Source organism: Stenella coeruleoalba (genome assembly GCF_951394435.1).
Source record: "Stenella coeruleoalba genome assembly, chromosome: 9".
Lineage (NCBI taxonomy): Eukaryota > Metazoa > Chordata > Mammalia > Artiodactyla > Delphinidae > Stenella > Stenella coeruleoalba.
The window spans coordinates 67,874,273-67,889,219 of record NC_137155.1 but is presented as its reverse complement, the minus strand read 5'-3'; the positions used below and the strand labels follow the sequence as shown (position 1 = coordinate 67,889,219).

Sequence of the window (14,947 nt, the reverse complement as noted above, 5' to 3'; positions counted from 1 at the left end):
TTCCTTTAAATTTGAGGGTGTTTCTGCACTTTGCACCTGAAAAACTTTTTAGCTCCCTGATGAATCCATCATATTCTTTATAGCAGAAATTTTCAAACCTTTTTGCCCATGACTCATATTATAGGTTTTCACTGTACACACAGACACACGACTGAAACAAAAGTTTCATGTAACAGTGCTTAAACTGTAATTACCATCATTATGTGCAATGCCCTCTGATATTTTCTATTCTGGTCACAACCCATTAAATTGATTCTACGACTCACTCACTGGTCATGACCTGTAATATGAAAAATGCTGCTTTATTGCTGGAGGGAGGATTGAAAGGGTGAAGCTGCTCAAATTGAGCTATAACTAAGGGAGTGGAGCATGTTAGCTCTTGATTCTGAAATTTTAAATGTGCACTTGTCACAACGGCTTCAAGCAGTAAATGCAACACAAAGGATAAGGAGGCGCATGGTCTGAGAAAGCCCTTTTGCAGTTAGTGTGGTTCTTGGGCCTTTTTTATTAACACTACCTGTGTACCCGAGCCCTATTTCAGATCTATGAAATTAGAATCACTGCTAGGATCTTGGAATCTGCATTGTGACAAGCCTGTAAATGCTCAAGTTTGAGAACTGGTTTTTTACAGAGAGCCCCAGCTCTTGGGTATGACAGATTGTTGGGGGATTTGCCAAAATGCGAACAACTTTTGCTTGAAAAATCCTGATTGCCTTGGTTTGTTAAGCTTTTGAATTCTAACTCTTAGTATTTTTTAAAAATATGTTTTTTATTCCCCATCCTTTTGTCTATTGAATTATTTACCATATATCTGTGCTACTTTTAGCTTATTTTCTTGTTTCTAATCTCAATTAGAATCTCAATCTCAATAAAACAATACCAGTTGTTTTATCAATTTATATTATTTTCATTGTAGATTTTCTTACTAGTTTATAAACTTTGTTTTTATTTCCTCTTCCTAATTTTACTTTTATATTATCTTTCTACTTTATTAAAACTTTAAAATGTGTGTTCTGCACTTTGTAGCTTTAAGAATGTTTTTTAATTTTTTAAGATATTTTAAGAATGTTAATTTTTTTTGCTTTATTTAGTTTACTTGTTTTACCAGCTAATTTTCTTCCTCCCTCCCTCCTTTCCTTCCTTCCTTCCTTCCTTCCTTCCTCTCTTTCTTTTTTACAATATAAACCATCTTTTATTTCTGTAGTTTTTAAAATGACCGATAGGAAGCACAGAGTGTCAGCTGAGAGAATGGCACATTCACTTAGGGTGGGAGACTTGTAGATTTTTACAGTAATAGCTTCTCAATGAATCATAAGTCCCTCATTGATTTGTATAGTTCCCCCCACATTGACTCTGGCCATGTGACTTGCTTTAACCATGGGGCATCAGCAGATGTTATTCAAGTGGAAACATGGTGAGCACTTGTGAACTGGGAACATGCAAGAAACTCAGGCTGTCCTGCTAGAGGGCACATTGAAGGACAAATGAGACATTCTGGCCAACAATCCCCAGGTAAATACCTGACATATGACTAGGGCCATCTAGGACTTCCAGCCCCATTTGAGCCCCATATGGTTACAACCACATGAGTGACCACAGGAGAAAGCAGCAGAGGATTTGCCCCCACTGAGTGGAGCCCAAATTGCAGCATCATGATCAAATAAATGGTTATTCTTTTAAGGCACAGTTTTGGAATGGTTTGTCGTGCAGCAATAGGTGACTGAAACTAAAATTGGTATTATTAGTGAGGTGATGCCATAACAAAATCCTAAAATATGTTGCATTGGTTTTGGGACTGGGTTGCAGTTGAGGTCTAGAAAAACGGTAAAGGGATTGTTGGCAGAGGCTGGAAAAATGACAAACAACTGTTAATGGAATTTGGAGAGGTGGTGAGGAAACTGTTATTGGAGATTGGAATGATGATGATGCATTTTTATGGTTCTGAAACAATTTTAAAAACTGTCACTTACAGGAATTTAGAATACAGAAGATGTATGTACTGAATTTGCGGGTCTGGCTTAAGGATCCAGGCAGAATGTTGAAATTGTCAGCTGGCTTCTGATAGCTTTGTATAAGGTATGGGAAGAGAGAAATGAACTTAAAGCAGAAATTAGAGGAAATACAGGGTGTCCAGGAATTTCTGTATTGGAAAATAAAACCGTTTCTTTAGTAGTCTCTGGTAGGCAAAAGTAAAAAGTGGCCTGGAGTAAATATCAAGTACTCTTTATTAAGATCTTAGGAAGATTTAAGGTAGATCCTTTTGTCTAGATGAAAGAGATGATAAGATGATAAGAATCTTAAGGGTTTTGTGCCCTAACAACCTAACACTTCCAAATTAGAGCAAGATCTAGTTTGAAAGATTTATGGATATAGTTTTAGGGGGAATAGAATGAACCTCAGTTAGATGCATAGGAAGTCTACAAAATTTTAAGAGATTAGAATTGGCTTATACTAAAAGGGATGGTCAGTTTAAAAAAGAGGCCTCTTGGCCTCAATTTACTATGAATAGGAGCATTTCTGTTTAAAAAGAACCCCAAAGCCCAGACGGCAGAGCAAAGAGCCATGGAGAAGAATAGATTAGGAAACCATTCCAGATAACAGAAATGGGCCCTAATTAAAAGAATATTCCTGTCCCTGTGTTAGGAGGCTCTGACAACATCTGCTGCTGGATTTTAGACCTGTACGGATAAATGACTTCTGTGTTTCTCCTATTCCCTTTTAAAATCTATTGTAGTTATCCTGTCCCCTGTCTTTCCATTGTATGTTGGATATTTGGGGGACAGACAGTTTTTTCTTTTTGCTTCGTAAACTTCTGATTCAAGATGAGCTGCGTTCAAGTTGTACCCTCATCCATACTTGGAGCTGATGCATATTATGAGGTAATAAAATTTGATCCTTTTGCAAAAGTCAGAGGAGATGTTGGAAATCCTGGGAAGGGTTGCATGTGTTTGCGTGTGGGAGGGATATGATTCATTGGGTCCAGATGGCAGAACTTTGATAGATTGTTACATTAACATCCCCTCCCCTCCCCCCAACTCCTATAAGCCATGCCTCTTGGTTCTCAAGCTCTTTTGTAGAGTCCTACCCTGACTCTTGGCTTGGCCATATGACTTCCTTTGGCCAGAGGAATTATAGCGAACATGTCTACAGAGGTTTGTTAGATGCTTACACATCTGGGATCACTGCTATCTCTATGATTGCAGTTGCCTGAATGATCTGAGGTCACACTAGCTTACTAACCACCTGGTTAGTCATTTAGCATGGCCTAAATGCAGAGAATCAAGAGCAAACAGCTGATTACTGTTTTAAGTTTTGAAGTAGTTTGTTTTATAGCAGTATATGAGTAATATAAGGATTGTATGCTTTTGTCCCTTTTATCTGCCACAATGCTTTTTGATTCCTTTCAATAGATTGTTTTCTTCACAGTCCATCCCTTGAATTCTAATAGCTTTGATTTATGTAATTCAGAGGTCCCATGGACCAAAATTTCTCTTTATACCCACTTGTACTGCTAGAATGGGGGCTTTTTTTTTTTTTCATATGATGCAGTATCAGGTTCAGCAATGAAGAGCTGAAGGATTTAAAATCCATGGTCTCATTTTCACAGATTTGTTTATAGATATTGTACACGTGAAGTGAATAGATTGCTGTGCACTGCACCTACTTGGGAGTTTGGCCTCTTTGGAGTTATGTACACCTGGGGAAATCATCCCAACAGCCTCCTAAAAACCTTTTTTTATTTGTTGAACCAAATTCTTTCTGTTGCTACACATCTTACTATGAACTTCTTTTTGGGTCAGGAGGGCACATCAGAGGGAAATGTGGTTTCTTCTGGGCAATGGAGAAGGATGTACTAGTGAATAAGAAGGCCTTATTCAGTTTTATGAGGACGTTAAAGATTCATCAGTATATAGATGTATCTTGGTGTCAGTACATAGATGTATATATGTAGCTGGCTTAGATTACATATAGTAATCTGTCTTCTTGTTACTATGTAGAAATGTTTATTTATATCAATTTAATATTTCATTAATTATACATCATCTATCTCATTTTGTGATTAATTAGAACTATTAATTTGAATAGCTGTCTCAGTATGTTTTATTAGCAGGGAAACACCATACACATATTTAATGGTAGTGTTTTGTAGTAATTGCATTATTGCATTGAACCAGAAAGTTTGCAGATTGTAAACTTGCAGTCTAGTTACAGTGATGTGAATAAAGCGGATGCTTAAACACTAAGGAACTTAAGAAGAAAGCAAACTTCAAAAATATTTGTAATAAAAAGATATAAGAATCAGATGCTTGGGGCTTCCCTGGTGGCGCAGTGGTTAAGAATCTGCCTGCCAATGCAGAGGACACGGGTTCAACCCTGGTCCAGGAAGATCCCACATGCTGCGGAGCAACTAAGCCCGTGCACCACAACTACTGAGCCTGCGCTCTACCCATGAACCACAACTACTGAGCCCGCATGCTACAAATACTGAAGCCCGTGCACCTAGAGCCCATGCTCCACAACAAGAGAAGCCACCGCAATGAGAAGCCTGTGCACCACAACGAAGAGTAGCCCCCGCTTGCTGCAACTAGAGAAAGCCCGTGTGTAGCAATGAAGACCCAATGCAGCCAAAAATAAATAAATAAATAAAATTGTGAAAAAGTATAAATAAAATTAGATACTCCTCTATTTAAAAAAAAGAATCAGATGCTTTTTTTCCCTTAAAAAGTTAATTGCTTCATTCTCTCTAAAGCACTGCATTTTGATTGAAGAAAACTTGGACAACATAGAAAAATACACAAATAAAAATAATTTACATCACCTTCCAGAATTAATTACTTTAAGATGTTATTGTGTAATACTAATAGTTAAAAAGTACTGAGTGATCAGTGTGTTTCAGGCATTATAGTTTAGTATTCAGTTTAAATATAATAGTTTGTTTAATATCCCCGGAAATCCTATGATGAAGGTACTATTACTAATCCATTTTACAGATGAAGAAACAGGAGCAGAGAGATTAATCTGTTGAAGATTACACAGATTTAAGCCCAGACTTTTGACTGAAAGTTTGCATTTCTAAACCATTATAAGTTCTTCTCATACCTTTCTGCAGTTTTCCTTCCTCCTTCCCTCCCTCCTTCTCTCCCTTCCTCCCTTCCCTTTCTAAGCTGGATCACACCAATTTGTTTTTTTCCATTTATCACATTTTCATCTAATTTATTTTGCCAGACATATCCAAATATCCTTAAATATTTCTCTGCAGTGTGATTTTTAATGGCTTCTGGTATCCATATATAATATGGTTTAACCATTACTATTTTAATCAGTTTTCTATTATTGGTATTTAAGTTGGCTCAGTTATTCACCTATCATAAATAATATGAGCATCCTTGTACATATTTTTGATTATTTCCTTAGGATAAGTTTCTAAATATGACATTTCCAGGCCTAAGGATAAGACCACTTTAGATACATTTTGGCAAATTACCTTTCAGATAGTTTGTAAAGATTTTTATTTGTACAAGCAATATATGAGAGTGCCTGTAAAACTTTGATGTGTCCCTATATATACATAGAAAATATAATCTAAAGAATGAAAAATTAGCAACTCATTATTCTTCCAAGTTAAATTAAAATGGTATATGTCCATTTAAAAATTTTATTAATACAGCTTTAAAGGCTTTTTAAAAAAAAGTTAAGAAATTTAGTATCTACAGAAATACAAATTATTTTTCAGTGAATAAAACTTCATGCAGAAATATCAAAAGGATGAGAAAATATTCACCTCAATTTAAAGTGAATATTTTTTAAAAGGCTCTTAAATCTCTGACTAAAATGTGATTCGAATCATATTTGGATTTTCAAGGGTGAGGAATCCCATTGCCTAGCACAATGCCTAGCAGAATTGGAATTCAGGAGTTTTTCAGCAATGAAGGAATGAATGAGTAAAAGAAAGCGTGAATTAATTTTTATAACTTCACTTCCTTATCAAAGGCGTCCTTTGTTGTCTTTTAAGTTGGGCATATAAAAATATATCTCTGTTCCAGCTCATGTGAAACCTGTCCAAAGTCTACATGTGTGAGCAGAGAGAGGCTGCCAGGATTATCTGGTCAAGGTGGAGTGACTGGTCTAGGCCAGAGCTCTAAAGTGATTCTGTGAAGCGGGAAGGTTTCTAATGGGGACTTCCTGGTATTGCCACATGCTCCTGTGGGGGCCTGTGGAAGCTGGTGCAAGTGTGAGGAGCCCATTATTCTAAACTTATTAATAAAGTGTCATATGTAACTAGGACTGAATAAGTATACATTTCCTGAGATGCTTTATGATATGAATTTCTCCCTTTAGCACTCAAGTGTAACTGAGTATGTGTGTGTGAGTCTAGGTTTTAATCATCTTGCCAGGTTAAGGGCCCTGAGGTCAAAAGTTTGAATAATTTTTGAATTAGATGGATGGTCATTGTAGGGGGTCAAGTATTCAGGGCTATGGGTGATAAGTACCCTTTACCTGGAAAGAATGCTCCACTTCCAACTTAAACCTTCATACAGACTTGGGTACGGTATAGTCCATTTTATTATGCATACCTTGTAAGACAAGTCTGAGAACTCTAGAAGCCATGCAAACAATAAGACACCTGAATAGCAAGAGAAGGAAGATGATATTTTACACAATTTTATGCATGTTTTTTCAAAAGTATGGCATGTAATAATAATAATTGTTCTGTAATCAGAATATACTTATTTTACATGTACCTCATTGCTTGCTGGCTAGTGCTACAATGTTAGAAAGTTTACAATGAAGTATTATTTCAGTTTCTTCTCTTACTTTAACAGTCCCGCTCTGCCGCACCTCACCCCACCAATCAGTTCTCTGAAATAATGGTTCTTCCAAAGAAGTCTGGGGGCTGCTGTTGGTTCCTGTGGCTGCCACTGGGGACTGTCTTATTGAAAAGCACAAAATACTATTTAAACATTTTAGATTGAATATAGTCAGGGCGGGTAGTGCTCGTTATAGGTCTGAAAAGATTGACAGTACTGCTCCCAAAGATGTGAGGTTAAAACCGGGCTTTATTGGTAGACTATAGGTAGTGAATTGTGGCTGTGGACTTCTTTTGTTTTAATTAAAAAGTGAATGAGAGAATAAATGAATAAGAAATTTGTAGAAAAAATCAAAACCATAATAATATCATTTATTATTTGGCTGTGGCTAAATCTTAAAAGGTGAGAAATCTATCATGTCTCTGTTAAATTCTCTAGGGGAGTTATATTTTCCTAAATCAAGACATATATTTCCCCCAAACTGTCATATGATTTGAACTTAGACACAAGCTGAGAATTTAGGATACCTTGACAATAATATTTGTTCTTAGGAGAAATAAAAATCCGTCAGATTGATCAGAGAGAACGTTAAAGCTCAACTCCTGTGTTATATTTGTTTCAGAAGCAGGTTTGATATCTGCCATTTCAAGGTTTAACATAATTTATTAACATCTGTTGAAATCTGCTGACTTATATTGTCTTTCTTAGAGTGAATGATATAGTACTTAGGTCAGAGCAAAGCATATAACCTCTTTTTAATGTAACTTAAAGTTTTCCCAAAAAAAAGGATAGAAAAAGAAAATTATAATCTCATCAACCAGAGCTAATTTAAGATTTTTTTTTTACCGTGTACCTTTATTTATATATGTATGTATGTTTTAAAAATGAAACTTAAAAACATAATGGGTATAATGTTTTGGGTTTTTAAAAAATTTTTATTTATTTTTCACTGCGTTGGGTATTTGTTGCTGCACACAGGCTTTCTCTAGTTGCAGCGAGCAAGGGCTACTCTTCATTGTGGTGCACGGGCTTCTCATTGCAGTGGCTTCTCTTGTTGTGGAGCATGGGCTCTAGGCACACGGGCTTCAGTAGTTGTGGCTTGTGGGCTCCAGAGTGTAGGCTCAGTAGTTGTGGCGCACGGGCTTAGTTGCTCCGCGGCCTGTGGGATCTTCCCAGACCAGGGCTCGAACCTGTGTCCCCTGCATTGGCAGGCGTATTCTTAACCACTGCGCCACCAGGGAAGCCCAGGCATCATGGTTTTCTAGAAGAGATTTTTCAGTAGTTATGCACATTGAAATTTCATCTGGATTACTTCCTAGAGGCAGAACAATTGAGATCCAAAATAGAAGTATGCTTACTTTATTTGCTTAGCTGAAATGAAACAATGCACCAAGAATTTAGTAGTCGGTGGGGGGGGGGTGGTGGTAAAAATTTCAGCCTGAGGACTTCCAGTTTAGTTCAGGCGTACCTCAGAAGTATTGCAAGCTTGGTTCCAGACCACCGCAATAAAGTGAATAGCACAATAAAGCAAGTCACATGACTTTTTTTGTTGTTGTTCGTTTCCCAGTGCATTTAAAAGTTATGTTTACATTATTCTGTAGTCTATTAAGTGCAATAGCATTATGTCTAAAAATAACAATGAACATATCTTAATTAAACAATACTTTATTGCTAAAAATTGCTAACCAGCTTTTGAGCTTTTAGTGAGTCATAATCTTTTTGCTCGTGTAGGGTTGTGCCTCATTGTTGTTGCTGCTGATTTATCAGGGTTGTGGTTGCTGAAAGTTGGGGTGACTCTAGCAATTTTTTTTTTCCACAGCATGTATGTTTCTTTATCAATAGTAGAAATAGTAGACAAAAAAAAAAGTTGAAAGTTGAAAGTTGAAATTCCTCCTTGATCCATGGGCTACAGAATGGATGTTGTGTTAGCAGGCATGAAAACAACATGTCTTATACATCCATCAGAGTTCTTCGATGACCAAATGCATTGTCAATAAGCAGTAATATTTTGAAAGGAATATTTTTTCTGAGCAGTAAGTCTCCACAGACCTTAAAATATTCAGTAAACCAGGCTTCCCTGGTGGCGCCGTGGTTGAGAGTCTGCCTGCCAATGCAGGGGACACGGGTTCATGCCCTGGTCTGGGAAGATCCCACATGCCACGGAGCGGCTGGGCCCGTGAGCCATGGCCACTGAGCCTGCGCCTCCAGAGCCTGTGCTCCACAACGGGAGAGGCCACAACAGTGAGAGGCCCGCATACCGCAAAAAAAAAAAAAAAAAAAAAAAATTCAGTAAACCATGTTGTAAAGAGATGTGCTGTAATTCAGACTTTGTTGTTCCATTTACAGAGCACAGGCAGAGTAGATTTAGCATAATTCTTGAAGGCCCTGTGATTTTCAGAATGGTAATTGAGCACTGGCTTCAGCTTAAAGTTACCAGCTGCATTAGCCCCTAACAAGAGACTCACCCTGTCCTTTGAAGTTTTGAAGCCAGGCATGGACTTCTCTCTAGCTATGAAAGTTCTGGATGGCATCTTCTAGTATAAGGCTCTTTCATCTACATTGAAAATCTGTTGTTTAGTGTAGCCACCTTCATAAATTATCTTAGCTAGATCTTCTAGATAATTTGTGCAGCTTCTACATCAGCACTTGCTGCTTCACTTTGCACTTTGATGTTATGGAGATGGCTTCCTTCCTTAAACTTCATGAACCAACCTCCGCTAGCTTCAGATTTTTCTTCTGCAGCTTCTTCACCTCTCTCAGCCTTCACAGAATTGAAGAGAGTTAGGACCTTGGTCTGGATTTGGCTTTGGCTGAAGGGAATGTTGTGGCTTGTTTGATCTTCGCTCTAGACCACTAAAACTTCCTCCATATCAGCAATAAGGCTGTTTCACTTTCTTATCATTTGTGTGTTCACTAGAGTAGCACTTTTACTTTCTATCAATAACTTTTCCTTTGCAGTCACAATTTGGCTAACTGACCTAAGAGGCCTAGCTTTCAGCTTTTCTTGGCTGTCCACGTCCTTTAGTCACTAAGCTTAATCATTTTGAAACAGGAGGAAAGGGGGCAGGGCACAACCTTTAAAAGAATGACATAGCCCGAAGACACGATGTAAACTGATTAGAACCAAATAGGTCCAAGATGGTGGAAGATTTGACTTCCAGTGGACCTTGAATCTCATTATATGCTCATTGTAATACATTAGCATATGCTAAATGCACACACCCACCAGCTCCATAACAGTTCTGAGGCTGACCATCAAAGATCAAAAAGTGTGCAGTGGCCCAATCCTGGAAATCTCTGCCCCTTCCCCAAAATAACTGGAATACTTCTCCCACTCATTAGCCTATGAAATTACCTGCCCCTATGAAAACTGACAACCCCATACCCTGGTGCCTCTCTCGCCTTCTGTGATGGCCCACACTCTGTCTATGGAGTGTGTTTCTCTCTAAATAAATCCACTTTTTACCTATCACTTTGTCTCTCACTGAATTGTTTCTGCCATGAGACATCAAGAACCTGAAGTTCAGTAAGTCCTAAGACCAGGTGTGTGATCTCAGTTAAAAGAATGTGGGTTCAAGTCCCAATCTGAGTTTCATGGTTTTAATTTCTAGCTTTTGATTTAAAGTGAGATACCTATAACTCTTCCTTTCACTTGAACACTTATTGTAGGGGTATTGACTGACCTAATTTCAATATTGTTGTGTCTCAGGGAATGGGAAGGCCGGAGTGGGGGGAATGACCAGTCGGTGGAGCAGTCAGAACACACACAACATTTATCGATTAAATTTGCTGTTTTATATGGACACAGTTTGTGGTGCCCCAAAACAATTATAATAACAACATCAAAGATTACTGACCACAGGTCACCATAACAAGTATCATAAATGAAAAATTTGAAATATTGCTAGGATTACCAAAATGTGACACAGAGACACGAAGTGAGTATATATTGTTGGAAAAATAGAGCTGATAGACCCTTGATGCAGGGTTGAAACAAACCTTCAATTTGTAAAAACAAAATATCTGTGAAGCACAATAAAGTGAAGAGCAATAAAAAAAGGTATGCCAGTTTTTGAAAGGAAAAACATTCAGGGCAATAAGCAAAGGCTTAATCTTATCTTGAATCTTATGGAAAGGATGTTGTACTTGATTTTGTTTCCCTTTGTCCTGTTGTTGCTGTAGTCATCATTATCATCTTATTTGTTGACTGGTATCATGCACTGTTAAGAATGTTTCCTGGATCCTCTGATTTAATTCTCATATGAGAACCCTATGAGGTGGGTGGTACTGCAATTCCCCACTTTATAGATGTGGAAATCAGGTTTAGAAACGTTAAATAGTTTGTTTCAGGTAATCTGGCTAGTAAGCAAGTGGAGCCCAGTTTTGAACATAGTTTTCTGTCTTTAGAGCAAGGGCTATCCAAAAGACTTATCTAAGTTGTTTGATTTTTTTTTTCTTTTCTTTCTTTTTTTCAGTTATACATAAACATGTGTCTATTTTTTTCAAATTCTTTTCCCATTTAGGTTGTTACAGAACATTGTGCAGCGTTCCCTGTGCTATATAGTAGGTCCTTGTTGGTTATCTGTTTTAAATACAACAGTGTGTACAAGTCCAAAAGACTTATCTAAGCTGTTTGATTTTTAATCCTAGTGCTCCACAGTAGAAGCTAAGGAATTGATTGTGTGAGAATGTAAATCACTGAAGTAAAGAAGGGCAGAGCTGCTTTTGGGTTTATTTTCTTCTTTATGGGTAATCCCAATGACTAGCAGTGTTTTCCCCCTTGCTGCTGGAAATCTCTTTGACTGCAAGCAGGAACATCTGACACAGTCACACATTTTGAGATACAGGTAGAAACTCCTAGATTGGACAGGTTGTGGAGGAAAGGGAACCCTCCTACCTTGTTGGTGGGAACGTAAATTGGTGCAGCCACCATGGAAAACAGTATGGAGGTTCCTTAAAAGATTAAAAATAGAGTTGCTGAGTTGCTGTGTGATCCAGCACTCCTACTGCTGGGCAGATATTTGGAGAAAACTCTAATTCGAAAAGATACATGCACCCCAATGTTTATAGTAGCACTATTTACAATAGCCAAGACATGGAAGCAACCTAAATGTCCATCAACAGATGAATGGATAAAGAAGATGTGAGATATATATATATATATATATATATATATACACACACACAGACGTGCGTGTGCGTGTGCGCACACATACACACAAAGAAATATTAGTCATAAAAAAAGAATGAAATAATGTCATTTGCAGCAACATGGATGGACCTAGAGATTATCATACTAAGTGAAGTAAGTCAGAAAGAGAAAGACAAATATCATATAATATCACGTATGTGGACTCTAAAATATGATACAAATGAACTTATATACAAAATAGAAACAGACTCACAGACATAGAAAACAAACTTATGGCTACCAAAGGGGAAGGGGCGGGGAGGGATAAATTAGGAGTTTGGGATTAGCAGATACAAACTACTACATGCAAAATAGGTAAACAATAAGCTCCTACTGTATAGCACAGGGAACTATATTCAGTAAGAATACATTCAGTTTTATATATATGGAAAATACTCTAAAAAAAATATATAACTGACCCAATTTGCCATATACCAGAAACTAACACAACATTGTAAATCAACTATACTTCAATTGAAACAAAAAAAAAAACTCCTAGATTAAATATTCTCTGAGGTTTCTTACTTCAGAAAACATTGTTATTTTCAGTTGGTTATAATTTTGACGTAATCTCTGGGAATCTAGGATTTAAAATATTAACAACATGACAAGAAAATATGGACTCTTTGGTTACATTGGGTTTCCAAAGTTTATGACTTTTAATTTAGATTTCATGTGTATACCTTTGGTTTGAAAAGATTGCTTTCTCTGTCTGAAGCAAACTGCCCTTCCACAGGGAAAAACAAGTTGTAAAATTTCCAAGAAATAACATGGTTTACTAATTTTTCTAAAATTGCATCATCCAAATGAAGTTTTCTTCATTTCTTATATAAAATTTTCATTTTGAAGTTAGTGCATTATTTTTCTTCTGAAAAGTTGTTTTAGAAAACTCAGGAGTAAAGTGTACTTATTTTTTTAAAAAATTTTAATTGAAGTACAAACAACTATGGTTTTTATAGTGCTATAGGAACAGTTTCCCAATTACAGAAAGTTTCTCTTTATGAAAAGTGTTATTCATATTCATAAGTGTTATTTACATTTATAAATGAATTGTAAAGAAAATTTTATTCTGTTTTGATTAGCATTATCTTATTATGGCTACTAATAAAGCACTGTCCAACTTTATTCCTAATGCTTAAATTGCCTACTTGATGCAACACAAAAAATTTCTTACTGAACTTACTCATCCAGAGTATATTTTCTTGGAAGATGTATACATTGTTTATTTTTTAAAAATTAATTAATTAATTTTTGGCTGCGTTGGGTCTTTGTTGCTGCACGTGGGCTTTCTCTAGTTGCGGCGAGCAGGGGCTACTCTTCATTGTGGTGTGCGGGCTTCTCATTGCAGTGGCTTCTTTGTTGCAGAGCACAGACTCCAGAGCGCAGGCTCAGTAGTTGTGGCGCACGGGCTTAGTTGCTCTGAGGCATGTGGGATCTTCTCAGACCAGGGCTCGAACCCGTGTTCTCTGCATTGGCAGGCAGATTCTTAACCACTGTGCCACCAGGGAAGTCCAAGAGATGTATATACATTGTTTAGATAACGTACATTGCTTGGGAAACATCTTAGTTAAATATGCTTTCAAACACCTTTAATCTTTTAAACTTCAAAGCATAGAAATACTATTTTCCAGCCACTGTTCTGGGATTGGGGATACAAAAATGAATAAAGTATGGTTCCTGCAACTGAGAAACTTACAGTGAAAGAGTCATATGTATAGGCTGATACCCGTAATAAGGTTTTAAGAGCTATCCCTGAAGTTTACCTAAATTGCTAAGGGAGCACAGGTGGGGGAATGATTAATTTAGCCTTGTGGAGGAGAGGAAAGGTAAAAGAAAACTATTGTTTCCTTTGTAAAAATCAAACAAGGTCTTCCAGGTGTTGACTAATGATTCTAATATTTTACTTCTTGAAATTAGACGTGCTTCCTTCTGGGTTTTTTTTCCCCTACATAAATCTTTTGTTTACAATGCATTACCTTTTGGTTCTAACAATTAACATTAGAAAAGTTGGTAGATGATTGATTCTGTAAGGGAAAGATGAATGCAAGTGTCAAGATTTGAGTCTATAGGGATTATTCGGTCCCTAACCATGGAGCACCAGGATGTAATTTCCTAATTTCTGCAAGGGAACTTCAAGTTTTGTTGTGTTTTGTTTTAAGGCTTCACAGAGAAGTCACTATCATCTGAGCTGGGCTTTGAAAGATAAACAGAATTTTTCCAAGTAGGGAAAAGGCATTCTGGGAAGAGGGAAAGTCTGGTGATAGGTGACTCGGAGAGAGAAGTTGAGAAGGACTCAGTAGTTTTCTAGTATGGGGGATAAGGTGAGTGGTGATACTGTTAACTAAGGAGGAGAGTATAGAAGTATATTCTGGGGCTAGGATGGAATATGGTCTCTGTTTTGGGCATGTTGATTTGGGGAGTCTTTGGAAATTTCATTAATTGATTTTTAAAAAATTCTTTCCACTAAAATTTATTAACATCCTTACTTGCCCACGTATCAAGAACACAGACATAAGAAATAATCTATTCTCAAAATGCTTATGGACTCTTGGAGAGAGAGAATCCAATAATTATAATATGTGCTTAAAACTGCTATGATAGCAGCAGTCACAGGTTTTGATGGTGAACTTGGGAGTTTTGATCACCTAATGGAGACTGAAGATGGGAATGGGGAGGAGAGATAAGGAGTGATAGGAAAGAATTCCTATGAGATTGCCTCATGGAATTCAAGTTTTTTTTTTTTTTTCTGGATTTTAATCTTTAATATCTAACATTATTGCTTTAGGACATGTTTTCCCTGAACCAGGAACAGAATGCTAATTATATAAAAATATACACATAGAAAAAGTAGTTCTCCATTTTCCCAGGGAAAAAACAGTAACTTCTAGAACACTCAAGTGTTTTGTTTTAATTATAAAAGTCTTGGTCATCTCATTTATTAGCTCTG

General features: G+C 37.0%; 1 protein-coding gene across 8 annotated transcripts in view; it reads left to right on the top strand.

Moving 5' to 3' along the window:
* Positions 1-14,947, top strand: part of IMMP2L (inner mitochondrial membrane peptidase subunit 2) — a 969,308-nt gene that overhangs the window by 79,934 nt on the left and 874,427 nt on the right. The window lies entirely within an intron of this gene.